The 15,453-nt window shown below is 46.4% G+C and overlaps 2 protein-coding genes across 4 annotated transcripts in view; both read right to left on the bottom strand.

The window, feature by feature from the left end:
• The window catches only part of RB1 (RB transcriptional corepressor 1), a 126,653-nt gene that overhangs the window by 70,347 nt on the left and 40,853 nt on the right, over positions 1 to 15,453 (bottom strand). Inside the window, exon 1 of one of the 3 annotated variants that reach the window (XM_083472949.1) lies at positions 6,340 to 6,346. The exons of the other annotated variants lie outside the window; for them this stretch is intronic. The gene's annotated coding sequence lies outside the window, so the exon portion shown is untranslated. Of the gene's footprint in view, positions 1 to 6,339; positions 6,347 to 15,453 lie in introns of those variants that run through there. 3 annotated transcript variants of the gene reach the window in all.
• The window catches only part of ITM2B (integral membrane protein 2B), a 39,699-nt gene that overhangs the window by 12,506 nt on the left and 11,740 nt on the right, over positions 1 to 15,453 (bottom strand). The window lies entirely within an intron of this gene.

A 15,453-nucleotide genomic window follows, 5' to 3' on the forward strand; every position in this document is an offset into this window, starting at 1 on the left:
TAAGGCCATATAGATGCATGGATATGTGGTTCTTTGTAAAGGCATAGGGTGATACCAAACTAAATCACAGTCAGAGAGTACACTCACTGAAATCAAAGTAGATACACTGTTTACTTCTAGTACATACATTGATTAGTATGAGAGCTTTGAATTGTTATCTTGTATATTTTTTAATATTGAAATTGCTATATAACTGGGGGGGGGGGCTTCTGGGGAGGGTCATGGCAAATTGACCAACTTTTGTCGACAACTCACCAACAGAGATAATTATGTGGTGAATGACGAAAGCCAAAGCAATCCTGGTTATTGAAATTCACTCTAGAGATAAAGAGTAAATGGGGATTAACCTGAAAAATCTGCTGCCTGAGTCAGAATACTGAGAAGCTGCCAGCTCCTAGAAACCCAGAGGGGGTGGGACTTAAGATCTCTGAAATTGAGAGGTTTAGCTGTCTGTCAGTGGAAATTTACATCTGGTATGTGAGCTACTTTCTGATTTTGAGACGAGTCAATTATAAAAGGCTAAAGACAAAACAAAAAGCATGCTTTAATTTTTTAATCCAATGAAGTTTTTAAATGGGCAAAGGAGCTCTCTAAGTGTTCTGTTTTTAATTTTCTGCTTCCCTACAGAATATTTGCCTTGAAATGGAAAGTAATTCCTCTACTTAACAGTTTCTCCCATGGGAAAGGAATTTTGGTCTGATAAGGGAGAATGCGGTGAAGATCTTATGGTGGAGGTGGGAGATTGAATTTCTTAAGGTAGAAACTGTGTATATCTTAAGGGTGTGGCTGGGTTGAACCATTAACAAGACGAAGTACATTCAGTATGGCAAATACATTGCTGGGCATTCCATTGACTGTTGGCATCTTACAGCAATTATTGGATGAGCAATTAAGAGAAATTAGAGCTGAAATGATAAAATGGGAAATGAAAACAGGATGAAATAGAAAATAGAAAAGAGGACTCAAAGGCTATGGAAAACTACACTGATAGATGACTGCCAGAATAGGAGAGTGAAATGGTATAATTGAAGGCAATAGATGATGAAATGGAAAGGTCCTTCATACAGTGTCTAGGAGGAATGGAACAGCCAAGGAGTGCAACAAAGCCATGGATGGAGAGATCAAGAGACATCCTAAATTGGCAGAAAGAGTGTTGAGAAAGGAAGGATTCTGTCTACAATTTGGAGTGAACTCAGATGGAAAAGCTATCAAACCTCAAGCGCTTTTCTTGGAAAAAAAGAATGGAAGAAGCAGAAATGGATTTCCCCCTCTAAATTAGGGTAGAAAATCACAGCAAATACAATTATATAATGAACACACACTGTTTGTATAATAAAGTGTATTTAGTGCAATAATATAAAGACAACAGAAAAAGCAAAAACACCTGTTAATGGCAATGGCATGGGGTTGTGTCCAGACTAGGCTGTTCATTGTACACGGGTCACTGTTTCCATGCGCACACTTTCATCCACACATGACAGCTTGCAATTTTTATCTCAACATCCACACTAGTGGGCAGTGCTTTATGGGATGTACTTGCACGGTATGCTATTGTCCCCTCCACTCAATTAGCCCTTCCTGCCCTCCTTAAATTCCAGAAACCTGAGGTGCACTTTGGGCATGCTTGCAAGTATCTGAGAAAGAGACAGACACAGACCCTGCTCTGTCTTGAATCAAGTAACTGAAAATTGGTCACAACTCTGTAAACCTATAATCATTGCCAGGCCGGCCCATCCCCCACTTCCAAGACATTTGCTCACATGCACAAAGCTATGCTGGCTGCATTACTGGTACTGTAGGGATAAATCTAGCTAGAAAGCAAGGGTACACTCAAGCATTTCCTTTTTTTTTAATACACATTTTTTCAATATACCAGATTTGCAAAGGTATGTGTGTGTAGTGAGGCGAGGTGAGGTGAGAATATTCTCTGCTAGAAAATTCTCTGGAGAATATTCTCCACAAACTGTAAATTCTGATGCAAGAACTAGTTTTACAACTCAGATTTTTAAAAATCTAGTAAATAATATGTCAAGCTGTGATATTGCCAGTGTAAGTAATGAATAATGATTTTTTTGATCCAGTTACATTATTTGGCATTGTGTCATTCACCACTGACAGTTCTGAAATGTGAGCTACAGAAAACTTTTTTTAAAAAAAATGCTATTCATTTTTTAAAAATGCTATTCATTTAATCTGATAAACATTAGAATATGTATGTATTTCAACTATATGTAATAGCCTTTTTTCTATTTTGGTGTGACCTTATTCTTAGCAATTCCATACCCCTGGCCATACAATGTGATTTTTTTACAGAAAGTAGCTTTAATGCTTTATACATTTACCCAAGTACCCAGGCCTATAAAATTACGTGTAACAGCATGTGATTTAAACAGCTTTTCATTTCAATATTATTATTTAGTGCCAGTAACTGGTTTCTGCAGTGCCATTTAAAAGAGAGTGACATACTGAAATATATTATAATGATGATATATTTAATGTTAATGGCTTCTTTTTTATACGTATGCATAAAGTTTTGTTTATCAAGCTGTGTTTTAGTCACCAAAACAGTTAAGTGTTAGAGCTATTAGAAGCCTATTACTGAATTTACTTGTATCAAACCTCAACATGCCATTCGTTTCCAAGGGAGCCCCCAAAATCCAGCAGAGCAAACATTTTTCTGTGTCTCCAGCACAAAAACCTCAGGTTACAAACACTTCAGGTTACAGACTCCGCTAACCCGGAAGTACGGTTTCACGTTAAAAACAGACTTCCAGAACAAATTAACCAGAGGTTAACAGTAAGAGCTGTTTGACAGTGGAATTTGCTGCCAAGGAGTGTGGTGGAGTCTCCTTCTTTGGAGGTCTTTAAGCAGAGGCTTGACAACCATATGTCAGGAGTGCTCTGATGGTGTTTCCTGCTTGGCAGGGGGTTGGACTCGATGGCCCTTGTGGTCTCTTCCAACTCTAGGATTCTATGATACCACAGTACCTACTTTTATCTTCCAGCCAGGTGGGGTGTTGACACCGACCCATTTATTTCTATGGCAACCTCTTTAGACTGGTAAATTGCAGTACTTAAACAGGCAGCCAAAGTCATTACCTTAACAAAGGAACTGGTTTGGCTTGTTTCCTTTTATATATTCTGCCCCATACACAGGATCCCAGGCTTGGAAGGAGCACAGCACATCATCATTCAAACTACTCCCCACCCAAAGAAATCCCTCTTGAAAGTACAGTCATACCTTGCTTTTCAAACAGCTTAGTTCTCGAAACATTTTGGCTCCTGTATGCTGCAAACCCAGAAGAGTGTGTTACAGTTTGTGAGCTATTTTTGGAAGCCGAATGGCTGATGGGGCTTCTTCCACAGCTTCTGATTGGCTGCAAGTCGCGCTTTCAAATGTTTTGGAAGTCAAATAGACTTCTGAGGTACGACTGTAGACGCTGCCACCACAAAAAAAAGCATGATTTCTGTTCTCATCCTGAAGCAAAGTTCTTAACCTGAGGTACTATTTCTGGGTTAGCAGAGTCTGTAACCTGAAGCGTATGTAACCCGAGGTACCACTGCACACCAGGCACATCCAAGAGGTAGATTGCGATCTACCCTGGTAGATCACTGCAACGCCCCCCCTCCCAAAGAAGCTCAACCAACTTTGGCTCCTCTAAAAAAAGCTCAACAACTTTGACCTGAACTGCCAGTTTTTAACTCTGTGAGTAGATTTCAGTCTTTTGGGAGTTGGCCACCCCTGATGTACACTAACACTAAAAGAAAGAAACAAAAATCTCCCCAAGTGGTGCTCAACCGGATTAGAATTTAAAGCATCTCTGCAGGAAAATGCAAGAGGTCAAAACGGTTTATTTACTACGGTAGTAGTATATCGCCCTATACCTGCAAGTCGGACCAGACCCAGATTCTTCCAACATCCAGCACAGGATGTTTATGTCTCATTCTCTTCTTCTTCCCCACTTTTCACCATAGTCACCCAGACAGAAGGGATGTTTCCAAAACTTAGGCCAATAGTCTCTGTCTCCCCAGGATCCTTGGTTAGGTCCACTGTGAAGATCTCCATATCCACAAAGCAAGTACCATGTTGCAGTTTGCCGTCCTCTACTGGGAAGTTCAGCTGGATCTCATGCTCTACCAACTGAGCTATTCAAGCCAGAACTCTTGGTGAAACTCTGCTCACTAACCACAAGCTGTACCCAAGCTTTCTCGTATTCTTTGGGGATTGTTTCCCAAAAGAATCCTCAACACAAGGAAGATGGATTGCCTTTTGATAGCACCTACTTCACTGGGCTGTAGCCTAGCACAGGGAGTGATGTCTCAATGGTTATTCTAGTTCTACACATAACTTTTTTCCAAAAGGAAGTTCCAAAAGGTACACCTGAATGGAACCACATCACCAACATATATTATTCAGATAATGGAAAGGTGTTGGGATCCAGTGCATCGTGCCCAGCATGTTACACTCATAAGTTAGCAATTTCAAACAGCCTGTTCTAAGCATGACTTAGGTCTGTGGCCTAATCTGCATTTTCTGCTAAATCAAACCATAGCCAAGTATGAGGCACAGCAGCAAAGGTCAGAGCTGCTTTGCTTCTCTCTTTGTCTTGCCCCTTTCATAACATGGCAGCAGCAGGATTGCAAGAAAAGTGAAGCAGCTGTAAATTTTGCTGAGTACATTCACGCTCACTCATTAAATTGGCTTAGTGCGTTACATGGAAAGTGGACCAGTAAATTTTCAGAACTGTTAGCATGGTACTGAGTCTACACTGCCAGGTAGATAAGGACAGCACAGCAACCTAAATTGGAGCATGTAAAAATATATGAAGGTACTATTCTCATACAAGATTTCATTTAGAGTGTATACATTCGTGCATTCCACAGGATTGTTTTAAAGGAGGTCAGGATATGTGGATTAGCCCAGATAGGTAAAGGTAAGAAGGTAAAGGACCCCTGGATGGTTAAGTCCACTCAAAAGCGACTATGGGGTTGTGGGACTCATATCGCTTCAGGCCGAAGAAGCTGGCGTTTGTCCACAGACAGCTTTCTGGGTCACATGGCCAGCATGATTAAACCGCTTCTGGCACAACGGGACACTGTGACAGAAGCCAGTGCACACAGAAATGTCATTTACCTTCCCGCTGCAGTGGTACCTATTTCTCTACTTGCACTGGTGTGCTTTCGAAGTGCTAGGTTGGCAGGAGCAGGGACAGAGCAACAGGAGCTCATCCTATCGTGCAGATTTGAACTGCTGACCCAAGAAGCTCAGTGGTTTAGACCAAAGTGTCATCCGTGTCTCTTTACCTAACCCCATATACAGTGGTACCTTGGTTTTTGAACAGCTTAGTTCTTTAACTACTTGGAATCCAAATGCTGAAAACCCAGAAGTGAGTGTTCCAGTTTTCGAACTTTGTTTTGGAAGCCGAACATGCTCTGCTTTGATTCCTGAGCGTCCATTTTTAGTGTTGCGCTGCTAATTCGTGTCCTACCATTGTAACTGAAAAGTTCCTCTTCCGGTTTTAGTATTGTGCTGCTAATTTGCGCCCTACCATTCCAAAAGAAGTATTCTGTTTCTGAGGTGTTCTGAGGTGATATTTGGATCTTATATTTGGTGCTTTTGTTTTTGCTATTTTTTGTCTTTTTGTTTGTGTGGCTTTTTCATTTTTGTGGCTGACTTGTGACTTTGTTTCTGTAACTGTGTAGAACCCAGCTCAGCTACTGATCGATTGTGTGACTGCGGAAATGAATAAAAGCAGCAAAGGCAAGAGAACCATTAACATTGTTTATTGCTTTCATTTTATGGATCAATGGTCTCGTTAGATACTAAAAGTAATGTTAAATTTCTGTTTTAGGGGTTGTTTTTAAAAGTCTGGAACGGATTAATCCATTTTGCATTACTTCCTATGGGTTTTGGAATGGACTTCTGGAATGGATTAAGTCTGAGAACCAAGGTATCACTGTACTGAGTAAATTAACAGCAAATGGGTCAAAATCTACTTGCTATGCCACTGTACTCCTAATCCAGTGTTTCCCAACCGGTGTTCCGCGGCACACTACTGTGCCGTGAGACATTGGCTGGTGTGCCATGGGAGGGAGGCGGGCGAGTCGGGCGGTGAGAGGCGGCGGCGGCGAGGATCCGCGTCGAGCCGGGGGCGGCTCCGCGGTGGTGGTGCCGAGCGGCGGGGCAGCGCGTGCAAAAGGGAGGAGCGCGAGACAGCGGAGGAGGAGGAGGCCGGCATGTCCGGGCAGCAGCAGCAACAACAGCAGCAGCAACTCCCGGCGACGGCTCCTCAAGCCGCCCCCTCCTCCGCCCGCTATCGCCGCCACCACCACAACAGCCGCCGCCGCCGCCTCAGTTGCCGCCGTCCCTCAGTCCCTCGCTCTGCTGCCTCCTCCCACCCCCAAAGCTTGGAGGTTCCCCGGCAAGGGGGAGGGAAAAAACTTTCACTTTCGTGCGTCCCTCCCGGCGTGACGCTGCGCGCTGACGTCACGGGGCAGGGCTTTAATGGTGGTGTGCCGCGAGATTTTTTTTCAGTAAACAGGTGTGCCGTTGCCCAAAAAAGTTTGGGAAACACTGTCCTAATCTATTTCCTGGCAGCAATCATATGTAAATAGCTAATTCAGACCAGTGAATCTGAGCCATGCTATGGCAATGATAGGGTCACTTGTGCCCAGTCAAGGTAATCCATCATTTAGCTTGTGCTAATAAAAATGTATTTTGGTATTGATTATGATTGATGTTTTAATGAATCAAGCCTCTCTCTGCAGTTAGCATGTTATCTGGAGTAAGTTTTACATAGCTTAGACTCCACCCCCCAGGAAAAATCTCTGAAACAGCTGAACATTTTTCAAAGTATTGTTGTGGAATGGAGAGCAGAAATCCTTCAGCCACCTTCCCAAAGCCAAGTAAACAGTCTCCAGACTTTGCGAATGAGGTGCCAAGACTCTGGGACAAGGCTGGAGCCCTCATGCCTCCTTCCCTCAGTGACCCGACTTTGGTGACTTTGGTGAAGGCAGAGCGAGGGCTTTGGGAATGTCCCAAAACCCAGTAAAGGAGGCACCACCTCACTTACTGGGGTCTGGAAAAGTCACAGGAGGGCCCTGGAAAGCTCTCAGGGCCCTCCCAGGTCCTTCCCAGACCCCCATATACAGCCCCCTACCTCACAGGAAGGCAGTTCATGAGGTTCCCAATTCTGCCTTTGTGCACGGACCCCTGTAACCAAACTCTTGTGTAAGTGGCAGGCCCACTGTACAGAAGTGTAGGCATCAAATCCGTTCATTTTCCAGGTAATGTTCCAGGCAAGGGAGACAGTGAAAAGTGCTGGGCAAGGGGGGTTGCTTTTGGCTTAGTCCAGCTGATTGCATTGCCCAGTTGATTCTGTAGCTCTTGTTATGAAGCAAGATTAAATCGAGTCAGAGAGGAAGAGTGAAACAACATCAACATACCAGCAAAGTTTGTGTGTTTGATTTCCTCCTTTAATTTATTTAATGCTAGGCCCTTGCTGGATAACACAAACCAGCAACTCAAGGGAAATAAAAAAGGGGTCACCCCTACCTCAATCCCACAATAAACTGTTTAGATCTTGGATCCCAAGTAAGGAATGGGGGGGGGGGAGCAGCAGCTTTTCCACATCAAATGATAGCATCAACTTTGCAAAAGATCTTTGGTCTACTGCAGCTAAAATATCAGAGGAACTGAAGATAGACAGTTGGAATCTAACACAGTATACTGAGCAGATCCAACTGTGCCAATTGACATTGAAAACATTTTTAAAAAAGTAAAAGTCACTAATCTCATAATTAATTTTTGCCTCCATTTTGAAGAACAATTGTATATCCCTTTTCCAAACTGCTTAAACCCAAACCTACGAATGCCAAATTTGGAAACATGGCAAAAGTTTCAATAGCTTGATGTTGATGAATCCTATTTCCTCTTTGCTATAGTAATGTATATATGTATAGTTGCAGCATAGAGAACTATGAAGTGTAAATATGAACTGTTTAGTCTTTAGAAAGTCAGAAAACGCCAGACTATTTTAACTACCATGTACCATCATTATAAAATGGGGGTCTGCATAAAAGGCGGATCTACACGGATCCTCATGGATCCTCCACTTTTTAAAAAATAATTCCAACAAATGCAGTGTCAAATCACACCTAGAAGGCACGCCAACAAACTGGACTATAAAAAACGTGGATCCAACACTTTGCCGCGCTGCAGCACCATAAAAACATGGATCCGAGGCACGGATCCTCATGAATTCATATGATTTTTATATTGAAACAAAATAAAAACACCATGCTACTGTAGACCACATCTTAGTCTGTAGGAGGAACCAAAAAAATCACGCATCCACTGTTTCGTGGTGCCGCAATGGCGCAAAAACATGGTTAAAAAACACGGATCCTCATGAATCCTCATGATTTTTGCACTAGATCAGCCCAAACTCACTTTCAAATTACACATCATGTCCAGGGGCACAACATCCACCACAGAAATCACGGATCCATGGCTTCCTGGCCATACCATGGCCCAAAAACGTGGTTTTCAAGAACAGATCCTCATGGATCCTCACACTTTTTGCATTGGACCAACCCAAACTCACCGTCAAATCACACATCATAGCCAGGGGCACAGCCTACACCACAAAAAACTCAGATCCACGCCTGCCTGGCCACTCCATGGCCCAAAAACGTGGTTCCGAAGCACGGATCCTCATGAATCCTCATGATTTTTGCACTAGATCAACCCAAAGTCACCATCAGATCAAACATCATGGCCATGGGCACAGCATCCACCACAAAAATCACGGATCCACGGCTTCCTGACGAAACCGTGGCCCAAAAACGTGGTTTTCAAGAACGGATCTTCATGGATCCACACGCTTTCTGCATCGGGCCAACCCAAACTCACCGTCAAATCACAGATCATAGTAAGGGGCACAGCCTACACCACAAAAAACTCGAATCCACACCTGCCTGGCCACGCCCTGGCCCAAAAATGTGGTTCCGAAGCACGGATCCTCATGAATCCTCATGATTTTTGCACTAGATCAGCCCAAAGTCACCATCAGATCGAACATCATAGCCATGGGCACAGCATCCACCACAAAAATCACAGATCCATGACTTCCTGGCGAAACCGTGGCCCAAAAACTTGGTTCCGAACCACGGATCCTCATGGATCCTCACGCTTTTTGCATCGGGCCACCCCAAACTCACCGTCAAATCACACATCATGTCCAGAGGCACAGCCTGCACCACAAAAACCACGTACCCACGGCTTGCTGACCATACCGTGGCCCAAAAACGTGGTTTTGAAGCACGGATCCTCATGGATCCTCACGCTTTTTGCATCGGGCCACCCCAAACTCACCGTCAAATCACACATCATGTCCAGAGGCACAGGCTGCACCACAAAAATCACGGATCCACGGCTTCCTGACCATACCGTGGCCCAAAAATGTGGTTTTGAAGCACGGATCCTCATGGATCCTCACGCTTTTTGCATCGGGCCACCCCAAACTCACCGTCAAATCACACATCATGTCCAGAGGCACAGCCTGCACCACAAAAATCACGGATCCACGGCTTCCTGGCCACTCCATGGTCAAAAAACGTGGTTTTAAAGCACGGATCCTCATGGATCCTCACGCTTTTTGCATTGGGCCAACCCAAACTCACCATCAAATCACACATCATGGCCAGGGGCACAACCTGCACCACAAAAATCACGGATCCATGGTTTCCTGGTGACACCGTAGCCCAAAAATGTAGTTTTGAAGCACGGATCCTCGTGGATCCTCACACTTTTTGCATTGGGCCACCACAAACTCACCGTCAAATCACACATCATTCCCAGGGGCACTGCCTGCACCACAAAAAACTCGGATCCACGGCTTCCTGGCCACTCCATGGCCCAAAAACGTGGTTTCAAAGCACGGATCCTCATGGATCCTCACGCGTTTTGCATTGGGCCAAGCCAAACTCACTGTCAAATCACACATCATGTCCAGGGGCACTGCCTGCACCACAAAAAACTCGGATCCACGGCTTCCTGGCCACTCCAAGGCCCAAAAACGTGGTTTTGAAGCACGGATCCTCATGGATCCTCACGCTTTTTGCATTGGGCCACCCCAAACTCACCGTCAAATCACACATCATGTCCAGGGGCACTGCCTGCACCACAAAAAACTTGGATCCATGGCTTCCTGGCCACTCCATCGCCCAAAAACGTGGTTTTGAAGCACGGATCCTCATGGATCCTCACGCTTTTTGCATTGGGCCAACCCAAACTCACTGTCAAATCACACATCATGTCCAGGGGCACAGCCTGCACCACAAAAAACTCGGATCCACGGCTTCCTGGCAACACCGTGGACCAAAAACATGGTTTTGAAGCACGGATCCTCATGGATCCTGACTCTTTTTGCATTGGGCCAACCCAAACTCACCATCAAATCACACATCATGGCCAGGGGCACAACCTGCACCACAAAAATCACGGATCCATGGTTTCCTGGCGACACCGTAGCCCAAAAATGTAGTTTTGAAGCACGGATCCTCGTGGATCCTCACACTTTTTGCATTGGGCCACCACAAACTCACCGTCAAATCACACATCATTCCCAGGGGCACTGCCTGCACCACAAAAAACTCGGATCCACGGCTTCCTGGCCACTCCATGGCCCAAAAACGTGGTTTCAAAGCACGGATCCTCATGGATCCTCACGCTTTTTGCATCGGGCCACCCCAAACTCACCGTCAAATCACACATCATGTCCAGAGGCACAGCCTGCACCACAAAAACCACGTACCCACGGCTTGCTGACCATACCGTGGCCCAAAAACGTGGTTTTGAAGCACGGATCCTCATGGATCCTCACGCTTTTTGCATCGGGCCACCCCAAACTCACCGTCAAATCACACATCATGTCCAGAGGCACAGGCTGCACCACAAAAATCACGGATCCACGGCTTCCTGACCATACCGTGGCCCAAAAACGTGGTTTTGAAGCACGGATCCTCATGGATCCTCACGCTTTTTGCATCGGGCCACCCCAAACTCACCGTCAAATCACACATCATGTCCAGAGGCACAGCCTGCACCACAAAAATCACGGATCCACGGCTTCCTGGCCACTCCATGGTCAAAAAACGTGGTTTTAAAGCACGGATCCTCATGGATCCTCACGCTTTTTGCATTGGGCCAACCCAAACTCACCATCAAATCACACATCATGGCCAGGGGCACAACCTGCACCACAAAAATCACGGATCCATGGTTTCCTGGTGACACCGTAGCCCAAAAATGTAGTTTTGAAGCACGGATCCTCGTGGATCCTCACACTTTTTGCATTGGGCCACCACAAACTCACCGTCAAATCACACATCATTCCCAGGGGCACTGCCTGCACCACAAAAAACTCGGATCCACGGCTTCCTGGCCACTCCATGGCCCAAAAACGTGGTTTCAAAGCACGGATCCTCATGGATCCTCACGCGTTTTGCATTGGGCCAAGCCAAACTCACTGTCAAATCACACATCATGTCCAGGGGCACTGCCTGCACCACAAAAAACTCGGATCCACGGCTTCCTGGCCACTCCAAGGCCCAAAAACGTGGTTTTGAAGCACGGATCCTCATGGATCCTCACGCTTTTTGCATTGGGCCACCCCAAACTCACCGTCAAATCACACATCATGTCCAGGGGCACTGCCTGCACCACAAAAAACTTGGATCCATGGCTTCCTGGCCACTCCATCGCCCAAAAACGTGGTTTTGAAGCACGGATCCTCATGGATCCTCACGCTTTTTGCATTGGGCCAACCCAAACTCACTGTCAAATCACACATCATGTCCAGGGGCACAGCCTGCACCACAAAAAACTCGGATCCACGGCTTCCTGGCAACACCGTGGACCAAAAACATGGTTTTGAAGCACGGATCCTCATGGATCCTGACTCTTTTTGCATTGGGCCAACCCAAACTCACCATCAAATCACACATCATGGCCAGGGGCACAACCTGCACCACAAAAATCACGGATCCATGGTTTCCTGGCGACACCGTAGCCCAAAAATGTAGTTTTGAAGCACGGATCCTCGTGGATCCTCACACTTTTTGCATTGGGCCACCACAAACTCACCGTCAAATCACACATCATTCCCAGGGGCACTGCCTGCACCACAAAAAACTCGGATCCACGGCTTCCTGGCCACTCCATGGCCCAAAAACGTGGTTTCAAAGCACGGATCCTCATGGATCCTCACGCTTTTTGCATTGGGCCACCCCAAACTCACCGTCAAATCACACATCATTCCCAGGGGCACAGCCTGCACCACAGAAAACTCGGATCCACGGCTTCCTGGTCACTCCATGGCCCAAAAACGTGGTTTTGAAGCACGGATCCTCATGGATCCTCACGCTTTTCGCATTGGGGCTCCCCAAACTCACCATCAAATCACACATCATGAGTTGCACTACAAAAATCACAAAAAAACCCTTACCTGCACTGTTAATGTCACCACTGCAATATTATTATTAGAGCCGATAGGAGAATATATGACTACCGTATTTTTCGCTCTATAGGACACACTTTTTACCCTCCAAAAATTAAGGGGAAATGTGTGTGCGTCCTATGGAGCGAATGCAGGCTCCTTGGCTTCAGCGATAGCAACACGAAGCCTCCAAAGCGCAGAGGGAGCGCTCCCTCCACGCTCCAGAGGCTACGCGTTGCTTTCGCTGAAGCCTGGGGAGCGAGAGGGGTCGGTGCGCACCGACCCCTCTCGCTGTCCAGGCTTCAGGGATAGCCGCCTGAAGCCTTTGGAGCACAGCGCAAGTTCCTGCTGATCTCCGAAGGCTTGTGGTAAGCCGCCTGAAGCCTGGAGAACGAGAGGGGTTGGTGCACACCGATCCCTCTTGCTCTCTAGGCTTTGCTTCGCTGGAGAGGCACTGCACAATGTTTCCTCTCTGCGCAGCGCCCCTTCAGTGAAGCTGGAGGAGAAATGGAAGGGGCTCCGTTTCTCATCCCGCTTCGCTGAAGGGGTGCTGAGCGGAGAGGGGGAGAATTTTTTTCTCCTTGTTCTCCCCCTCCTATGGTTCGGTGCGTCCTACGGTCCGGTGCGTCCTATAGAGTGAAAAATACGGTATATATTGTACCAAGATATGGTTCATCTTCAAGAACAGATCAAATACAGGCCAAAGTATTAAAGAGGAGAAAAAATATGAAACTGCTTACATACTGTCAACTAATATCCAGATTCAAGAAAGAATGTATGGCAAACATTTAAATCAGTGAAAAGATAGAATCTGAGTCCATCATAACAGAGTTCTACCTTTTCGGTGGTGGCGCCCGCCCTGTGGAATGCCCTCCCATCGGATGTCAAGGTGATGGACAACTACCTGACATTCAGAAAACATCTTAAGGCGGCCCTATTCAGGGAAGCTTTTAATGTATGATATTTTAGTGTTTCTTGGTTTCTGTGGAAGCCGCCCAGAGTGGCTGGGGAAACCCAGCCAGATGGGCGGGGTACAAATAATAAATTATTATTATTATTATTATTATTCTGGGTAAAATTTATAAACTATTACTCAAATATGACACCAAGCCCAAACAAGCAAAACCTTATATGACAAAATGGATGCAAAAATTTTAAGAGCAGTTCACAGTAGAACAGTGAGAACAATTATGAATAAAGGAATAAAACTTACTGCAAATTAAGCCCTAAAACAAAATTGGTACAGTGGAACCTCGGGTTGCAGACATAACCCATGACTGAGGCACGTCCGCAACCCACAGCATTCGCATCCTGAAGCGCCACGTCTGCACAGGCACTGGTGCAATTTGGCGCTTCTGCGCATATGAAAGACCCAGTTCTCTGAGTGCATGTTCTGGAAGCTGGGCAATAGGGGCAGTACAGGATTCCTTTTGGTGTACTGACCTCCCCGCTGCACCAAGGATTCCCTGCCCGAGCTGCTTCAGGTCATCGCGGATGTTCTCCTGGAGATACCTAGTTTGGTTGTCCTAGGGGATTTTAACATCCATGCCAACATGACCTTACAAGGGGCTGCTTGGGACTTCGTGGAAAGCATGGCCTCCATGGGGCTGTCCCTGAATAAGTTTGGCCCAACTCATAGTCACGGACATGCCTTAGACCTAGTGTTCACCAATAGTGACATGGGTGATATGACACTAGGTAAAAGTGAAACAAAAGAAGTGCCATGGTCAGATCACTTCCTGGTGCAACTGGACTTCTCCGTGACCCTTCTCCTCTGCAGGGAGGTGGGACCAATGCGGATGGTCCGCCCCCACCACTTAATGAATCGAAATGGTTTCCAGAGAGTGGTAGGGCATGCTTTATCCCATGTTGATGGCCTTTCAGCTGATTCCCTGGTGGCCCGCTGGAATGTGGAGTTGACCAGGGCTATCGACTGTCTGGCTCCGAAGCGCCCTCTCCGACTGCATGGAGCCCGGACAGCCCCGTGGTTTTCTTTGGAGCTGCGGGTGAGGAAACAATCGCTGAGATGGCTAGAGTGCCAGTGGCAGAAAACTCATTCTGAATTGGACCGGACACAGGTTAGAGCTCAATGTCGAGCCTACCAAGTGGCGATAGCAACGGCGAAGAAGACTTTCTTCACTGCCTCTATAGCATCTACAGAAAATAGTAGCAGGAGACTCTTTCAGGTGGTTTGCAATTTAACGGAACCGCCTTTACCATCGGGGCCTTGTAAAGACCCCAAGATCTCCTGCAACGATTTTTCAAATTTTTATGCAGATAAAGTTGCTCATATTCGGAAGGAGGTAGACACCACCGTGGGAGCAGGGTCGGGGCGAGAGAGTGCTAGAGCCCTGTCTGGTCAAGCTGCATGGAATCAATTTCAATCCGTTACCCCCGAGAATGTGGACAGGCTGCTTGGATGCGTGAAACCAACCACCTGTCTCCTTGATCCTTGCCCATCCTGGCTAATAAAAGCAAGGCGGGAAGGGCTGGGCAATGGGCTCTGCGGGGTGGTGAATGCTTCCCTCTGTGAGGGGGCATTCCCAGACCAGCTGAAAGAGGCGGTCATTAAACCGCTTCTTAAAAAAAACATCTTCAGACCCGGCCAGTATGGCCAACTATCGCCCAGTCTCAAATCTTCCATTCTTGGGCAAGGTGATTGAGCGGGTGGTTGCTGAACAACTCCAGGCACGCCTGGAGGATGCAGACCATTTGGATCCCTTCCAATTGGGATTCAGGTCTCCTCATGGGACTGAAACTGCCTTGGTCGCGACAATCAATCATAACATCCTTCTGGACCGTCTAGAGGAGCTGGGAGCTGAGGGCACTGTTATACAGTGGTTCTGCTCCTTCCTCCTGGACTGTGTCCAGAAAGTGGTGGGGGGGATGAGTGTTCAGACTTACTTGTGGGGTGCCTCGGGGTTCCGTCCTCCCCTCCATGCTTTTTAACATC

Source organism: Podarcis liolepis (genome assembly GCF_965112155.1).
Source record: "Podarcis liolepis genome assembly, chromosome: 1".
Lineage (NCBI taxonomy): Eukaryota > Metazoa > Chordata > Lepidosauria > Squamata > Lacertidae > Podarcis > Podarcis liolepis.